Genomic DNA, 16593 nt, shown 5'->3' on the forward strand with positions numbered 1-16593 from the left:
ACTCACTTTTGCTCTCAGCCATGCATGAGAACTGAAGGACCATAAGGGTCCCTACATGGCACTAAACTGCCTGCATAGTTCACACCCAGCTCAAGAAGTCACACTGTCGTGACTCCTTTCTCTCTGAAAAGGATGATGTGAACCAGAAAGCAGCAGAAGAACCTTTTTTTCTAAAACCCCTTTGCGATTTTGTAATTTAAACTACAATGATGGCTCAGAAATGTATGTTATCCAATTTTGTCTACCATAGCCAGAGAGCAACACAGTAGTGATTCTTTCATTTTAATTGATTATTTACATAAACTTTAACATCCACCCCCTCCGGAAGAGAAATTATCTTGCAACATATGAAGATAGCTGTGCTAATTATGATTTCAGTTGCCATGAAACAGTCTGCAAATGTGGTCCCTCCCATTGTGTTATAAACAAGGTCTTGGGGTGTGGTTGGCTTAACAAGGAGCAATATCTGCAGCTTAACTAACTGTACGTTCTCATGTATGGTAGAATTGGGCAACCACATGCCAAGAGCTGTTACAGTGGCCAGAACTGGATTTTGCACAAGCTTAGACAAATCCACAGAGGAAAAGTCCATTTGACATAGCCTCTGGTTGTTAAAACCATTAAATTGCTGTCCAATGGAAAAAGTGTGTTCAGGGTGGAAGTGCTTTGAACGAGCCTCTTCCTGGATCTGATTGCACAGCTGAAATTTGGGAGATAGGCTTTGGTCTCACCTCCTTTGGCCACTGTAAAATGCCAGCTGGAAGCTGGATTTCCTACCAGGCTTGATCTAGCAGCCCATGGGATGGCCTGTTCTTTCTCATCCTCACTTCCATGATAAGTGCTTTGTTTAGGGGAAATGGAAAAAAGGAAAAGCTCTTTGTAGTGCTGTTGGATCTGCTTTGAAACAGCTGTGGTTTGGTTGAACATGGAGGTTCCAAGCCCTCATTTTGGCTGGTTCACACAAGATAATATTTGGTTCGGTGGCATGGGAATCTCATTTCCCTTGGCAGAGTTACTCTTTTGTGTCTTAACTCTAACAAGGTGACAAGTTGATATCATAGATTCATAAAATAGCTTGAGTTGGAAGCAAACTTTTAAATGTCATATAGTCCAACTTCCCTGCTGTGTGCAGGGACACCTTCCACCACACCAGGTTGTATCCAACCTGGCCTTGGACACTCCCAGGGATGGGGCAGCCACAGCCTCTCTGGGCACCCTGTGCCAATGCCTCCCCACCTTCATTGTAAAAACCCTCTTGAAATACATTCTTCAAGTATTTAAACATAAAGGGGCACTCTCTGCATATTAGCAGGAGTTTTGATACCCAGCGAATTTCAGCTTGATGTCATCTCTTAGAAGAATTTGTCTGGCATCGAGAAATGAAGGCAGAGCAGAGCATGTGTCCCTCAAATGACAAAGTACATGACCCTGACAGTATTTCCACTTGCCCAACCAAGCAATGGAAAGAAAGAAATGGCCTCAAATCCATTATTGCTATACCGCACTTCTTCCAAATGGAAAAGGGGTGCTTCTCTTTACCATGCACCAAGCCTGGCTTCCAGAAGAGAATGGAACAGTGAGTTGCTAGCCCAGTAATGGCTCTTTAATTAAACTATTTTGTTCAATTCCAATCTAAACATTTTTTTTCTTTCGTTCTTTTCACAGAACAGATTTGGAGAGTTAACACTCAGGCTGACCCAAAACAGTGCCATGGTTCATTAGCAAATTAGAGTTTTAAACCCAACAATTCCTACAGCAGTAACAGCAGGGCAGGATATATTCTTTTGAGAAGTTTAAAAGAAAATGCTGCCCGGACTACTGAGATTGCTGGCCAGACCTAGAGGGCTCTTGTACCCTTGCTATCATCTGTGCTGATGCACACAGTTCTTGTGGCAGAACTTTGTTCAGTGGAGATAAACCAGGTGTACTCTATGCCCAGCATCCAGGCTCCTGAGTGCATTGCCCTTCTTTTTTGTCCCTTGTCTTTGTGAAGCTTTATATAATAAATTTTGTTGGATCACTTCCACACTGCAATAATTGTAAAATCCCTCTGTGGTTGGCAAGACACAACAGAGAGACCACTGCAAAAGGCCTGCCATATATTTTGCCCAATGCCCCATATACCACAAACAGAGTTTATTCCAGGGTAACTCTGCCAAGCCCAAGGGAGTTTCCATTTTGGAGGAACTTTTCTAACAAGTCTCAGCTCAGTAAAGAGAAAAAATTAAAAAAAAAAAGATAAAATTATCTTTCCTTGACACCTAGAAGAAAAAAAACAACCAAAACATGTGGCTTAAGGTAAATACAGGGGTCTCCCAACCTTCAAGCTAAAGACTAAAATACTTTGAAAACAAACAACTATTTGGTTTCTGTATTTCTCCATCATCTTCCAGACAGATAATAAAGCAATAAAATGGGAGGACTGCAGATACAAAGGATTCTCCTTACATCCATCCTTCACAGCCATTTGCTTCCTCCTCTCCACACACTCTTTGAAAGATAAAATCCTACCTTCAAAGCTACCTCTTTAAACCATCACCAACAGCCTTATTGATTTTTGTTTTTCTAGACAAATTCTCAGGTTTCAATGCACTGAGGTCTCTGATCCAAGCTGGGTTAGGTACCCTGAAGGAAAGCTAAGACTTCCAGTGCCTCTTTTGCCCTTCTCCTGAGACAGTGCACAAGAGCAGGTTGCAAGGGTGCTGGGGTCAGTGATGGTGTAATTACCACAGAGCTTGATCCTAAGAGACAGAAACTCACTCCACAAACACAGTCAGGATAATTACAGAACCACAGAATGGCTTGGGTTAAAAGGGATACTAAAGGTGACTTAGTTCCATCCCTTCTGCCATGGGCAGGGGCACCTTCCACCAGAGCAGGTTAATAACTGAACAGCCAGAGCTGTGCCACAGCAGATGTGGCATGAGATGAACTCATATCCCAAACACTTTCCTGCCACCCATTTTGGTTGCAAGAAAAGGGCTGATGATTACCAAACACCACTTTCTTGCCAAGTGTGGGCTGCTCCTGCTCCAGGGGCAGCCTTGGCTAAGCTGTGAGCCCCCAGAGCCATCAGTGGTGAAGCACACAGGCACCACAAGGAGCTGGGAATTGCATGCTGCTGCTCCTATAGGATTTAGTCACCTGTGTGCTTACAGGAGTCAGCTCTGAATGTATAGGCAAGATAGAAATGCAGTCCTACATTAGCAACAACATCTCCTAGAAAAGGTTTTTAAGAAAAGTTTTACTACTAGATCCTGAACTCATTTAAATCAACACAACCCATTGACACCAGCAGAGGTTCAGTTCATATCAACAGGGGATGGACCAATTTCCATTAAACTTGCAATACTCTGGGATTGCATTGAACGGGGCTGATTGTGCCCAGACTAGTAATTGCTTCTAGAAGGCTCATGGACTGATGTTATTGATTGGGATGATGTGGTTGCCAACAGAGAGGCTGCACAGTGCATTTCAAAGCTCAGTTTTGTTGCAATACTAAGTTGTGTTATCCTGTAAAAGTCTTTGCAAAATGTTGTGAACAGAGCTTCGTTAAAGTCGTAATCAGTGTCCCCTTAGAAATGCTGCCAGAAATTACTACATGTGGCTTTCTCAGGTAGGTCTTGCTTTTCTCAGGTAGGTTTTTGCTTTTGTCTTCACTTGCTATTGCCTGAGGCTGGCTTTTCTCCTCTAAATTTTATCAGCTTGTTCAAAACCCTCTAATCCCTCTTGCAGTCTCCTTAACCCCCTCCACCACCTCTTTATGGAAAGGACAGGGCTCTGGCATGACCACAAACACCCAATCCAGCTTGCCCCCCTCAGCACTGCTGGTATCTGGGGGCTGCTGGCACAGGCTATAGGCCATGTCTGTCACACTTATGAATTATCTCCTTGCAGTTTCCTTATTAAAAGTAGAAAAAGCTTATTTAATGTTTTCCTGAGTTTTTCATGGGGGCTGATTCTTTGTCCTTGTCCTTAAAGAACAGAAGTGCAGTTGGGGTTTCCTTCAGGCTGACACTCGAAGGTATGTAACAATACAGACTCACATTATGTTCTTTATGGAATCCCCCCAGCCCTTTACAGACTGCACAAGTCTAACAAAACAAGACAATAAAACATGAAAACATGCTAATTGAAATATTTACCATTAACATTTCAGTGCCTAGGTATTTCCCACTAATAGTCTGCAGTATAAACCGGTGAAATCAGGCCAGTGCTGCAAAAGCAAACACTACTTTTAACCTTGTAGTCAAATGAGGAGGAAATGGGAGGACGGTGAACCAAGCCTCCTCTGGTATAATCAGGTGCTAAGCCATTCAGGCACTGGCTTCACACCTGTTTACAAAGCCCAGCTCTGACCCAGCTCCTCAGCATATATCAAACCAGACTCAGTTTGTGGAAAAGTGAAGCAATGATCCAGTCCCTGAAGCTCGGCAAATTTTGACCCTCCCCAGTTCTGTGGGAAACTGCCTCCCAGCTGGGACCACCAGCTGCAGCTTCCTACACAGTCTTAGGCACTGTCAGCTGCTGCAATGCCAGCTAAACTGGATGGAAAGGGCTGAAAGAGATTGCATATCACATGAATACACCAAATCTAGCCCTCTATTAAGGAATCATTTGCTATAATGCAAACAGGTCCTTGCTCCCAGAAGGGAGCAGTTACAGTGCAGTCCTTCACCCAAGCAGGAGCAACAAAAGAAGGGACATAGATAATCATTGTGGAAAATGCATAATCCAAACAGTACTGACTGCTGGAGCATGAGGCCACTGGTCTCACTGACATTCTCCTGGGCACCTTGATGAATTCTCTCTCTTGCTCAGGCATAGAAAAAGCTGCCCTGAAAATAACATTCTAGAGCACAGCAGAACAGTTGGCACTGAAAAATGTTTGTATTCGATTGCTCTTCAGTTCTGTTAGCCTTTTGGCCATCTTCCTAAATTTGTCAGCAATGTCTGCCATGTAAAATCAATTCAGGATTATTATTTTTTTTTAATGTCTTCATATGAGTATTCTGCCTTTCATAAGGTAGAAGGTTGATGAGAGCAGGGAAACAAGGGACTAATGGATCCCAGTGAATTTACAGAGAAATATGTTGGCAAATGCCTCTGCTGCTGTTGTTACAGCAGTGTTGTTGTAGCCACAGTGGCCCAAGGATGATTAACCATTTAACACCTCCCTAAGCTTCATCAGCTTCTGTTTCAGACCCGAAAAAGATCTCCAGGGTCATTTCTTGTCAGCTTTATCCCCAGATGTGGCAGTTGATTTATTCTCAGACATTCATCCCAGAAACCTTGTCTTGTTGGCGCTATTAGAGACAGGCCTCTGTTTCCCTATTTTCAACATCTTGAATTTTATGGACAAGTTTTACCAAACATAAACCCGTGGACAACCCCTCAGAAACAGTTACACAACTGGAACAGCAGACAGCGAGGGCAAGGAACTTCCAACTGCAGTGTAACTGCACACTTGATCCTGTCTCCACCAGAGCAAGGACAGCACCTTCAACAAGAGCAAGGTGTTTGCCAGTGCTGGCCCCTCTGCTCCTGCATCCAAACATCTGAAATTTCATGATAAAAACTGAGAATGGGGATCACATCACTAAGCGAGGATCTCAGTTTCCATTCATGTGGCTAGAAAGAGAAAAGGGAAAAACCTCTTACAAGCAGATTTTTGACTGCCAGAGGCTTTCGGTTCTGCAGATCTCAATTAACAGCTGTCCAGCAGAGACACCAGTTTACTCTGGTCTCTGACTCAGCTGTGCATACAAAGCTGTCAAAACTCTGCCTCAAAGCTGCTTGCGGGGAAGGGGAGGGCAGACACAGCCAGTGGGACAAATGTAAATGCCTGCCCTGCTCTAGCCCAGCTCAGAAGCCATTCAGAAGGACTTCAGGAGATTAGTCCTTTAGGCAGGGGTGAATTTTAGATATCATTCTTTGATACCACAGAGACATACACCACCAGTTTCTATCACTGTCAGTAGAAGGTAATGTCAGGCCTCTGCAGGCAGCCCTGTGACCTTCTCTTTAAAGATTTGTCAGCTTTACACCATAACAATGATATCAGCCAGCTTTTAAAAACAGCCTCCAAGTGCACAGGCATGAGCCTGCTCACAGTTACCCTGATTAAGCCAAGAACAGAATTCATTCTTTATTACTAATAGGGGAAACAGAACAAAAATGAAGCTGCCATAAATAAACCAAAGTAAAGGCCATCTCCTGCCCTCAGCTGTAGGCGAGCTGGAAGGGGTCATTCAGGGAAGACAAGACAACTGAGTCTGGGGAACAATGCCAGCATGGGGATGCATACCTGCCTCTGCCTCCCCCAGAACCATCAGCATGGCAAACTCTGCTTCTTTCTTATGTAAGCAGATGGACTCTGGTCTAGACTGCAGTCAAACAGGGACAGCCTCAGCCAGACTAGACACATCTGTGCCAGTGGCACAGGAGCTTGGCTGGATACCCATAAGCAGGGTGGTAGCAGCAGCTCAAAACAGCCTGGAAAAAGTAATTTTGGATGAGGTTTTCAACAAGGGGGTATAATCTGTGCCAGATGCTCTGTTGACATAGGTAGGCAGAGCTCCCCAGATGTCAGTGCTGTGATAACCAGTGACTGGCAGATAATGCTTTGGGTATGAGTGGCTTTAACCACATCAGCATGTGCTGTATTTCAGGTTGGGGCAAGATGGCTTGAGGTTCCCCAATGCACCTTTCAGACATGGTGAAGGGAAGCCAGAACTCAAAGCCTGATGAAATTAATCAATTTACTAAAAATTACCATCTTGAGACATTATCTTTCTCTTCTTAAGTTCATAGCTGTGCTTCTTTTTGGTTTATCAGCCTTCTTTTCCCCCTGTATTAAAACTGAAATGTTCAAGCCCTGCAGTTGATTCAGATGGGAGGACTGTAAACATCGGATACATGCTCTGCACCAAAACAAAGTACACCCTTGCAACATTTTCTTTTAGGAAACAATATTGCCAAAACACAGCAGGGGAAGGATCATTTTAGGCCATGTTGGGATAACCCATCCTTCCTTTTGCTCCTCCAGGCATGGGTGTACATCTGTGTCATTCCCTCTTTGATGATTTACATCTCACATAAAGCTGGCCTGGCTCTTAGGTACTCCAAAACCTGAGCCAACACGGGAGTGAGGTTGTCTTTAGTCCACCTTTGTGCCATCACTAGTCCAGAACCGTGACAGGCTGTACCTATCTCAGCACAACTGAGACTGTGATATGTTTCTCAAAACCCTGGCAACAGAAAACTAAGTGAATTCAACCAGCAGCAACAAAGAACTAGGAGCAGGAGCAAAATCTAGGCTTCCAAGGAGAGCTCCAAGAAGTTTGTTCTGTCCTCTCTCTCCATCTATTTATTCAGCCAGGATTTATTGAGCCACATTGTGAGGGAGAGTCACCCCTTCCATCTCACTCATTTTCATAAGAGTTCAAGTTCACTGCAGCTGAAGGGAGTTGTGTAAAAGGATCCTGTTAAACTGTAACCAGTGGTCGGATGTGCCAGTTAATCATCTACTTTGAAGCTTGTCCCTTTTGATAATAATTTTCCATGGATGCAGAATTAAAGCTTAACTGGCCATTGGCTTCAAAAATGACCTTGTCTGACAGGGAGTGTGGAAGAGGAAACAGCAGTAACATGACCTTCTTGTGTAAATTCTGGATGTGGACAGTAGGAAGAAAAATACTGCTGGCAGTTTCCAATTGACTCAGTGATTTATCTCAACCAGTCTGCAATGTCCCCCCGGTCATCCCCAGGCATGGAAGGAACACCAGCTCCTGCCTCCAGGAGCTGCAGGGCAGTGTCACAGAGAGTCCTGCCAACAGGGCTTATCACTCAGGAGAGATATCCTTGGAAACCTGACCCCTGAGCTGAGTGCTCCCTTCCTGCAATACTGACTGTCTTGAGGAAACATGATGGAAACATAGTATTTAAAAATCCAGGCAGGAGAGCTTCTGAGAAGATAAAGTGTGACAATGGGTCCTCACCATATCCACCATCAGTAGGCACAAGTGTTAAAACCAGTCCAGTTCCACTGGACCCACAACTTAGAGCAGTAAAATTGCGTCAAACTCCACTATCATGTCTAGAACTATTTTAGCTCTTTAAGTCCATGATTAGATGGAAATGAATCCTGAATTTTCCTAGGCAGACAACCAACACTAAAAAGCAAAGTGCAAGGACAAGACAAACATCACCAGATGTGATGATATGTTAGGAATCCCATGCCAGACTTCTCCCAGTAGCCAGCACTCACTCAGACAAGATGCTGGGGAGTCAGGGCTGGCCACACACATGGTTACTACAACATTTTTTGGAATGGGACAAGAGGGGACATAATTCATTACCAGATTTAAGGGAACTTAGTCACACAGTGATGAGGGTGACCAGACAGATTGTCAAAGCAAAAAAAACCTCTTAGCATGAGTCCTCTCTTTCCAAAAGCACCTTGCTTAAGATTTACAAACCCACATTGCTGACTGGGAGTGAAATTTAAGCTTAAAATCCTTGAAAACATTATTCAGTCCAATGAGAAGATAAATCAATGAGGTGGAGAAATACCCATTCATTTATGTAATTACTTATTTACCCAAGATAAAATGGAATTTATGTTGTTCTAAAGCACTGGGAGAGTTAAATTTCTAAGGGAATACTTCAGTAATAATAATTTTTAAAATGTTTTGGATCAAAAACACCAGAATCAGAAATTTCCAGAACTCCTCACAAATCCAGACCTCCCCAGCCAAAAGGGCCCTTCTTTCCCTGATTTCCCACTGGTGGTCTTGGTTTCACTGGACAGATTCAGTGTGCAGGCTTGGAAGAAACTCCCTAGCAGGACTGCTGAACTGAAACCTCCAAGCTTCCTTGGTGCTCTTCTTCAAGCCAGTCTCTCTGGCTAAATTGCCCAAGAACTGGAAACTTGGTCTCTGCAGATCCACTCAGCTATTTTGCCCAGACAAATAGGATCTCAGGCCACCCACTCAGTAAGATCTTGCTGTTTTGGAGATTGCCTGTGAAGAAACTTGGAGCTATACTTTTGGATACTGCAAATGTTCAGAGCCTGGAACACCTTCCTCTCAGAGGCCTTAGTTTGATGGGAAATGCATCACCCAAACCCAATGACTTGCAGATACAGCTTGAGATTATACAAGGAGAAAACCCCCAGCAAAAAAGGAAGATGGGGCTCTTCTAAGAGTCCTGCAGTTGTCAGGCATCGAGTGCTCATTGTTGTACAACAGGAAAATTCTGCAGTGCCACAAAGAGCACAAAGATGCTGTTTATATCCACTGCCTGGTTTCAGCAAGCTATTTTGTACTAAATTTCCTGCTGATCCAGCTGCATTGTGATAGCAGGTGTCTGCTAACATCTATCACATGTTATTGTGTTTTTCCCTTCCACTTTCAGGTGTAAAGGACACAATGCATCACTGCACAACAGGAGAGGAAGAAGAGGCTGCCTAATTTCCCATAGGATGCAATATTTATCCTGTAAGTGCAGATTAACTGAATAACTTGCTAGATTTGTGTCAAGGCTTGTAAGGAGCGGTGACTAATCCTAGCTAGTGGGGATTAACAATGTTTGCCATGGGAAATGTGCCAGACTTTTCAATTATATCATGTCTTACAAACAGGCTGCAATGGTTCTACATGAATACAACTGTGTTCTTGCCACAGCACAGTGATAACAGGATATGTCCTGTCTAGTTTTTTTAATGCCACAGACTAGAGCAAGCCTCAGCAAGAACATCACCTGGATGGACAGCAGTACAAGAGCCTGCTCTTCTCTTAAAGTAGGGCAAAAGGAGTAGGAGGATCAGATGTGCAGTTAGAAAGCCCTAAAGTTACACCTCAAGAAGCTATGGTTGAGTGTGCACCAGCTGTGTGACCCTCACTCACACAGTTCCCAGAAGGAGGGAGCGAGCCCTGCAAGGCCACGGAAGGCAACCTGGACAAGTGGTGCTGAAGACTCACAAGCAGCACCCAAGGCCACTCTCACAGTGGTGGAAAATCACATGACTAGAGCCCTCATCATCAGCAAGGGAAAAAGCAGAAAGAAAACCAAGAGGTCCAGCTGCCAAGATGAGCATGCCACCATATTCTTACACAGAAACACCTCCCCATGCAACCGTGTTGTGAAAGGTGCAGCTCACTCAGATTTTCCTTTTGCTGCCTCAGCATAATGGGGAGACACAAGGCTCCTCACGGTACAGAAGAAAGGTCTGAGGTGTGGCATTCAAAGCAGGTTGAAGGAATACACCCCATCCTGACTACTCCAGCTCATTTCCATATACCCATAGTCGGACCAAGAGCTTGACTCAATGCCAATTTGCATCTTCTATTTGGTTTGAAAAATTTCTGGATATCACAGAATCAATCAGGTTGGGAAAGGCTTCTGAGATCGTCGTGTCCTACCTATGACCGAACTCCCTGATGTCAGCCAGACCAGGGCACTGAGTGCCACAGTCAGCCTTTCCTTGAACACCTCCAGGGACAGTGACTCCACACTTCCCTGGACAGCCCATTCCAGTGTCTGATCACCCCTGCTGTATAGAAGTTTTTCCTAATGTCCAACATAGACCAATTTAAGACTACATCCTCTCACCCCATCACTAGTTAGCAGGCAGCAGAGGCCGATTCCCCACCTGGCTATAACTTTCTGTCAGGGAGCTGTGCAGAGTGGCAAAGCCATCCTTTAGCCTCCTTTCCTGCAGGCTAAACACCCTCAGCTGCTCCTCAAAGGATTTGTGCTCCAGACCCCTCATCAGCTTCGCTGCCCTTCTCTGGACCCACTCCAGCCCTTCCAAGTCGCTCCTGAATTGAGGGGCCCAGAACTGGTCACAATACTCTAGGTGTGCCCTCACCAGTGCTGAGTACAAAGGAAGGATCACTTCCCTAGTTCTCCTGGCCACATCTGATACAGATATCAAGCAAACCACAATAAACACAAAAATAAAACAAACTACAGAGGCTCAGCTTGTCAGTATCACTCTCCCATTCTCTAATCCGACAAGAGTTCAATTCCCAGGACCAAACTGCTTGTCTCCTGAGTGTAACCCTCCTGCCAGTGAGGCTTCATTCAGACTCAGCCATGGGAGCTTAATGCTTTGTATGAGACAAAAACCCCTTTCTGTGCTCCTCCTGGAGATCTCCTAACGAGCTACGTATTAACACTTATTTCTCCCACAAGTATCAGTAGTTATTACTACTTAATAGTGTTCCAGCGTGCTTGGGAGTAACAATAGCACCGAGGTAATTAGAGGAAAAGGAACATCTTCTTATGAGTAAGGCATGCACAGCTGAACAGAGTGTTTTGCAATGGCATGACTGCCCAGTGACAGCTGTTCCAGCACACCTGAGATGGACTAGTCATTTTTCAGATTGGTGACAGATTGTTCCCACTGACTGCACCCACCTCCACAAGGACTTGGCTAGAAAGGCAGAGAAACCCATCATGAAACAGTCCACAGGCACCTGGCAAGGCCCTTCTGTGTCACCAGAGACATTTAAATCCAATTATGTTACTAAACACAGAGAAGGGATTTGAAACTGGGTCTTGAGCCTCACCTAGCAATGCCTTCACCAGCTAACTACAGAGAAAAACACCACCACACACTCATTTTCTAAATATTTCCATATGAAATATTGAATTTCTGTTCTATTAGTTTAGCTGTAGTTATTTGTGAAACAAACAAAAGCTACATGGAAAGGTGAGCTTAGACCTCATATGTTTTTTTCTGGCTACTGTACATCACCAGTCCAATGTGGACAGACATCATCACCCCGTTTTGTAGTCAAGAGAGCAGGGGGGAAGGGGAAGGGGAAGGGGAAGGGGAAGGGGAAGGGGAAGGGGAAGGGGAAGGGGAAGGGGAAGGGGAAGGGGAAGGGGAAGGGGGTCTCCCAGGCATAGCTGCTGCTCTGTCAAGCCACACTCAGCCAAAACTCTCCTTGCTCATCTGTGGACATCTTGCTATCAGCAGAGACACGTTTCTCCTGTTTGTAAGCAGTTATTTAAGCAACAACATTAAACATTTCCATTTATTTCTTGTTGCCACATCCTTACAATCTTATGGGGCCTCCTTGTGATTTTTCAGCTAGCTCTGAAATTTGCTGGGAGCTATAGAAAGCCTCACTTCTCAGTAGGCAGGTCCCCAGGGTCACCTAAGCCAAAAACCAAAAGTGAAGCATGATGTGGAGCAGGGCTTAAGCTGCTGCATTCCCCAGGCCTACCAGCTTGGGATCTGCATTTGCCTGACTGCACCTGGCAGCAAGGCTGGGCTAGAAAGTTTAATCTGAGGCGGGAATAAGGCAGGAGCAGTTGTGGGGGAGTGGACAGCAAGGGCAGGGAGACTAGAGGTACGAAAGGCTTGGGGTAGGGGGGAAGGTGATGACATTGAGACCCTATTCAAAAAATATTGGGCTTTTCTGCTCCAGATCCTTCAGTAAAACACGTAACAGGAAACCTACTGTCAGCCTCAAAGAGAGCTTTGGTCATCTCCAGGCTGTTTTAAACAGCTGCTCCCACAGCATTTGGATGTCCTGTCTCCACCTGCCCGCTCCTGCCTTCCCTGTGCTGAGCAGTATGTAAATGAATCACGCACCAACCTCCTTCCTTGATTTATCTGCCAAAAAAAGATTTGTGTGGGGTGGCAATTAAAGAGGTAGAATGTGATATTCATCAGCCTGTGTGCCTCTGAACCTGACCACATCCTGGAGCAGCAACTCCTCACAGGTGTTCGGATACTGTGGTAATAGGTGTTTGGACAAAAAATACACCATCAAAAAACAAGAGCTGGGAGAAAGAAGAGGAGACTCCTCAGAGAAAATTAAAGAAAGTGTAGTGGTTGAGGAGTTTCATTTCCCACCATTTTTTGATCAGCCTTCAGAGATTTCAGTCAAATGCAAGATTGTAATGAAAACGTTAGAGAGAATAATATTTTACAGATATAAATTGCATGCATCATGTACTCAGTGTGCATACTACAGAAAAATATTTTAAATCCTTTTCTACTTTCCACACTCTCCTGGAAGAAAAAAAAAAAAAAAAAGCTCATATTTGTTTAACTCATTTTCTTATGTAAGGCTCATGTTTTCTCCTAACACAGTGGTAGGAGAGTTGTGAAATACAAATAGCTTCTCTTTTTACTCTTCATCATCATGTACAATATTGACTGCTCCCACTCAGTCAGATTAGCTATATTTTGTAAACAGCAAACACACTTTAAAAGTCCAGATTTTTTCCAAGGCTTTCTCAATTCTGCTGACGTAAAACTCCACATTGATCTATTAAAATTGCTTTTACATCCAAATACCTTCTACCAGGCCATATCCTTTTCCATGGTCTCTAACCTGTACTTTTTACCATTGTTAGAAAACTGCAAAACCCAGACCTACTACATCACATTTCTGACCAAGATTTGGTTGAGAATATCTGACTTGTGGTGACCCAAACACTCTAGAGAACATTCCCTAAACCTCAGCTCTTTCCTCATTTTCTATACTTGATGGTCTAAGCATGCTGGCACTTCTTGTCCAGAAAGATAAGAGCTGTAAAATTGGGGAACATTTCTAAGGGGTTGATTGCACACTTACTTTTCTAGTATTGTGATAAATACTTCAGTAATATCAGATATTGTTTGGAACTCTGGTTCTGTACACTATGAACATTATCTAAAAGTCCTTTTGCAAAAATTCTACATGAATTTCTGCCTTTCAGGTCCTCCTTGAGCACCCAATTTCCCAAAGTATTGATTTTGAGCATGTTTTAGTACAAGGACCTCTTTGCTGCTTCTACTCAATCACTGTTACCATTAGTGGAGTGTTCAGCTTCTCAGGCAAGAACTGGACACTTTTTTTGGCACTAGAAGGGTTAACAGCTGACAGGATATTTTTAAGTCAGCTGTGTCAATTATTCTGTCAATATTTCAACTTTTCCATTGTCTTGGGAGTTCAGTGCTGCTTTTGTTGCTTTTCCACTCTAATGTTCCAAACCCTCTTGAGCAACATCCCCCTCACCCAACCTCCCATTTGTTCAGCATTTTAAGAAACTCTTTCCACTTGTATTGTGAATGTAATCTATGCCAGAAATATTAACTGCAGGTTTTATAGCTGTATAAAATCTGGTATAAATATCACAACTCAGTCTTAACTACCAAATTTTTGCAACATACCTTTAGTGTCAATGATTACACTATTTAAAATATGAACAAGCTGCAGGTGGCACAACATTTTCTCACTTGAAGAGATATTTAATGGAGGTCCTTGGACTACAGATGCTTTGGAGGAATTAGTATTTGAAATTCGGACTGTCCAACTGGACTCTTTCTTAATTACAACAAAGAACAGGCAGTTTCTGTCAGCTGAGACTACCAAGAATAGAGTTGCTCTTGTCATCATTGCTTTGATAGGCAGATGGCCTCAGCCACATCTTCATTGTGGAGCTGGAAATGGAGCTGGCCCAATGCAAGAAGTGGCAGAAATGAGTTACAGGCATCAGGTTGGCCTTGACCCTTGTCTTGTGCTAGGAAGTGGCACCTCTAGAGCAGGATAGGCCAGGGAAAGGATTCTTTGTTTCAGAGCTGATGCTTCTTCATTGCATGACACACACAGTATAAAGGTGTAGGATGATGCTGATCCTGTCACATCTTTGCCTAACAAGATTCCTTCTTTCATTCTGATTTAGTATTGGGCCCCTTACTACAAGAAAGGCATTGTGCCCAGAGAAGAGCAACAAAGCTGGTGAAGGATCTAAAGGAAAATTCCTGCAAGGAGTGGCTGAGGGAGCTCACAGAGAGGCTTGGCCTGGAGATAAGGAGGTTGGGAAGGTCTTATCAACCTCTACAACTCCCTGAACCTCTGCTCCCAGGTCACAAGAGACAGGACAAGAGGAAACGGCATTACATACTACATGCTTGTAGCGGTTCTCTGTTACCATCACTGCACAGAATAAGTACCCAAAACATCTTAGATGGTGTTTCCTTATGAAACTTTCTCCCAGTGAAAAGATGGCAAAAAATACAAAGAGTATAAGGACATTTCTTCAGGTATTGGAAACACTCAGTTGAAAAAAATCCTGAGTGGGGCACTGGAATAATGGATAATGTTTACACTTACTAAGGATGTTCTTCCTAAAGGCAACTTTCAAGCAAAAGAAGTATGCCATCAAAAATGTTGAAGACTACAGCTCTAAGGAATAAGATTTCAACATCTGCCCTGGTTATTTAAGGATATATTGTCTTAGTTTGTATCAAACCATGTGTCATTGTTCTTTTTAAGATGACACCCTCTAGAGAAGGCAAGTGGATTACTCAGAGGCAAGTCCTGACCAGTACTGCTGTGTACGAGCAGGCAAAGAGGATGGAGGAAAAGTCATCTGGCTGCTTTTAGCATGGGAAAGCATCATCCTGGTAGCCATAGAAACAAAGACCATAAGCACAGCTTGCAAGCACCTGGCCCCAGGCTAAGCCTTGCCCTTCTTGGAGCACAGCAGGACTGGGTGTGGGCAGTGCTGAGCAGACATCCCGCAGGAGAGCATGAGCTGGGGTCTGACTCAACAAGGCAGAACGCAGGCAGCACAGGGGCACTGCACCGTTTTAGGGACTAGGGCTTGAAAATAATTTAACACACAGAGCCCAAATCAGAATTATCACCAAGAACTTTGTGGCTGCTCTTGGAAACGGGCCTATTCCCAGTGATTTGATGATAGGCAAATAGCTGCTCTTTGTGCTCCCAGAGCTTAGTCACTTTGGAAATTTAAGTAAGTAGTAAGCATTCTTCACTTCCTGTCCTGATAAACCATTCAAAACAACATCACCTGGTTTATCAGCACTGCCTCAGAGAACACCATTCCAACAGAGAGATAAAGCTTGTGAGCATATCATTTCTCCCTTTGAATCTGAAGTGCTATTGAAGTGCAAGATCTTATCTGTGCATGGTCACAAACTATTGGTTTTGTAGCAGGCTTTGCCCAACATCATGCCAACTCTCCCAGCCTTGTTTCCTCTGTTGTGCCCTGTTCCAGAGGGACAGAGCAGATACTACTTTGCTGACCCTCTATAAGCCATGTAAATAGCAAAGAGCTTCATCTGCAATTTGTCTGCACATAGATCTGACAACAGCATGTAAAGCAAGCTCACAAAAAAAGATAAATAAGGTAATTTTTTACCTCATTAGGTGGGACTGAGTCTCCACAAAGTGGTTGTGGGATAGAAAAGGGAATCTCCTGCACACAAACTCATTTGTCCCTTCCCTGACTTGTGAGTCCCCACTGTCACCAAGTACCCTGATGCCTCTAAACCCAAGGTAGTTTCAGTGTTGTATCAACCGGCTTCTCTTTGTGAAATATTCATATTCAAGGCCCATAACTCCCAGTCTCAGTAGCCTGGGGATAAGTCTGTATCTGATTTTAAAAGAACCACCTCCAAGCTGGGCAGAAAAATTGCTGTTCTCTTTTATGGGTGGGGGGGAAGGGAGGAAGAGAGAAATCCTTGAAGTCTTCCTGTAAGTGGAGCTTTCAGCCTTATCTTCAACCTTTAAAAATTCTGTTCAGGGCTGAAATACTATAGCCAGTGTGTCCAAAGAACTT

The 16593-nt window shown here is 43.9% G+C and overlaps 1 long non-coding RNA gene across 1 annotated transcript in view; it reads right to left on the minus strand.

Moving 5' to 3' along the window:
- LOC107210415 overlaps window positions 1-16593 on the minus strand; it is a 115444-nt gene that overhangs the window by 15371 nt on the left and 83480 nt on the right. The window lies entirely within an intron of this gene.

The sequence above is a fragment of the Parus major genome, chromosome 12, assembly GCF_001522545.3.
Source record: "Parus major isolate Abel chromosome 12, Parus_major1.1, whole genome shotgun sequence".
NCBI lineage: Eukaryota > Metazoa > Chordata > Aves > Passeriformes > Paridae > Parus > Parus major.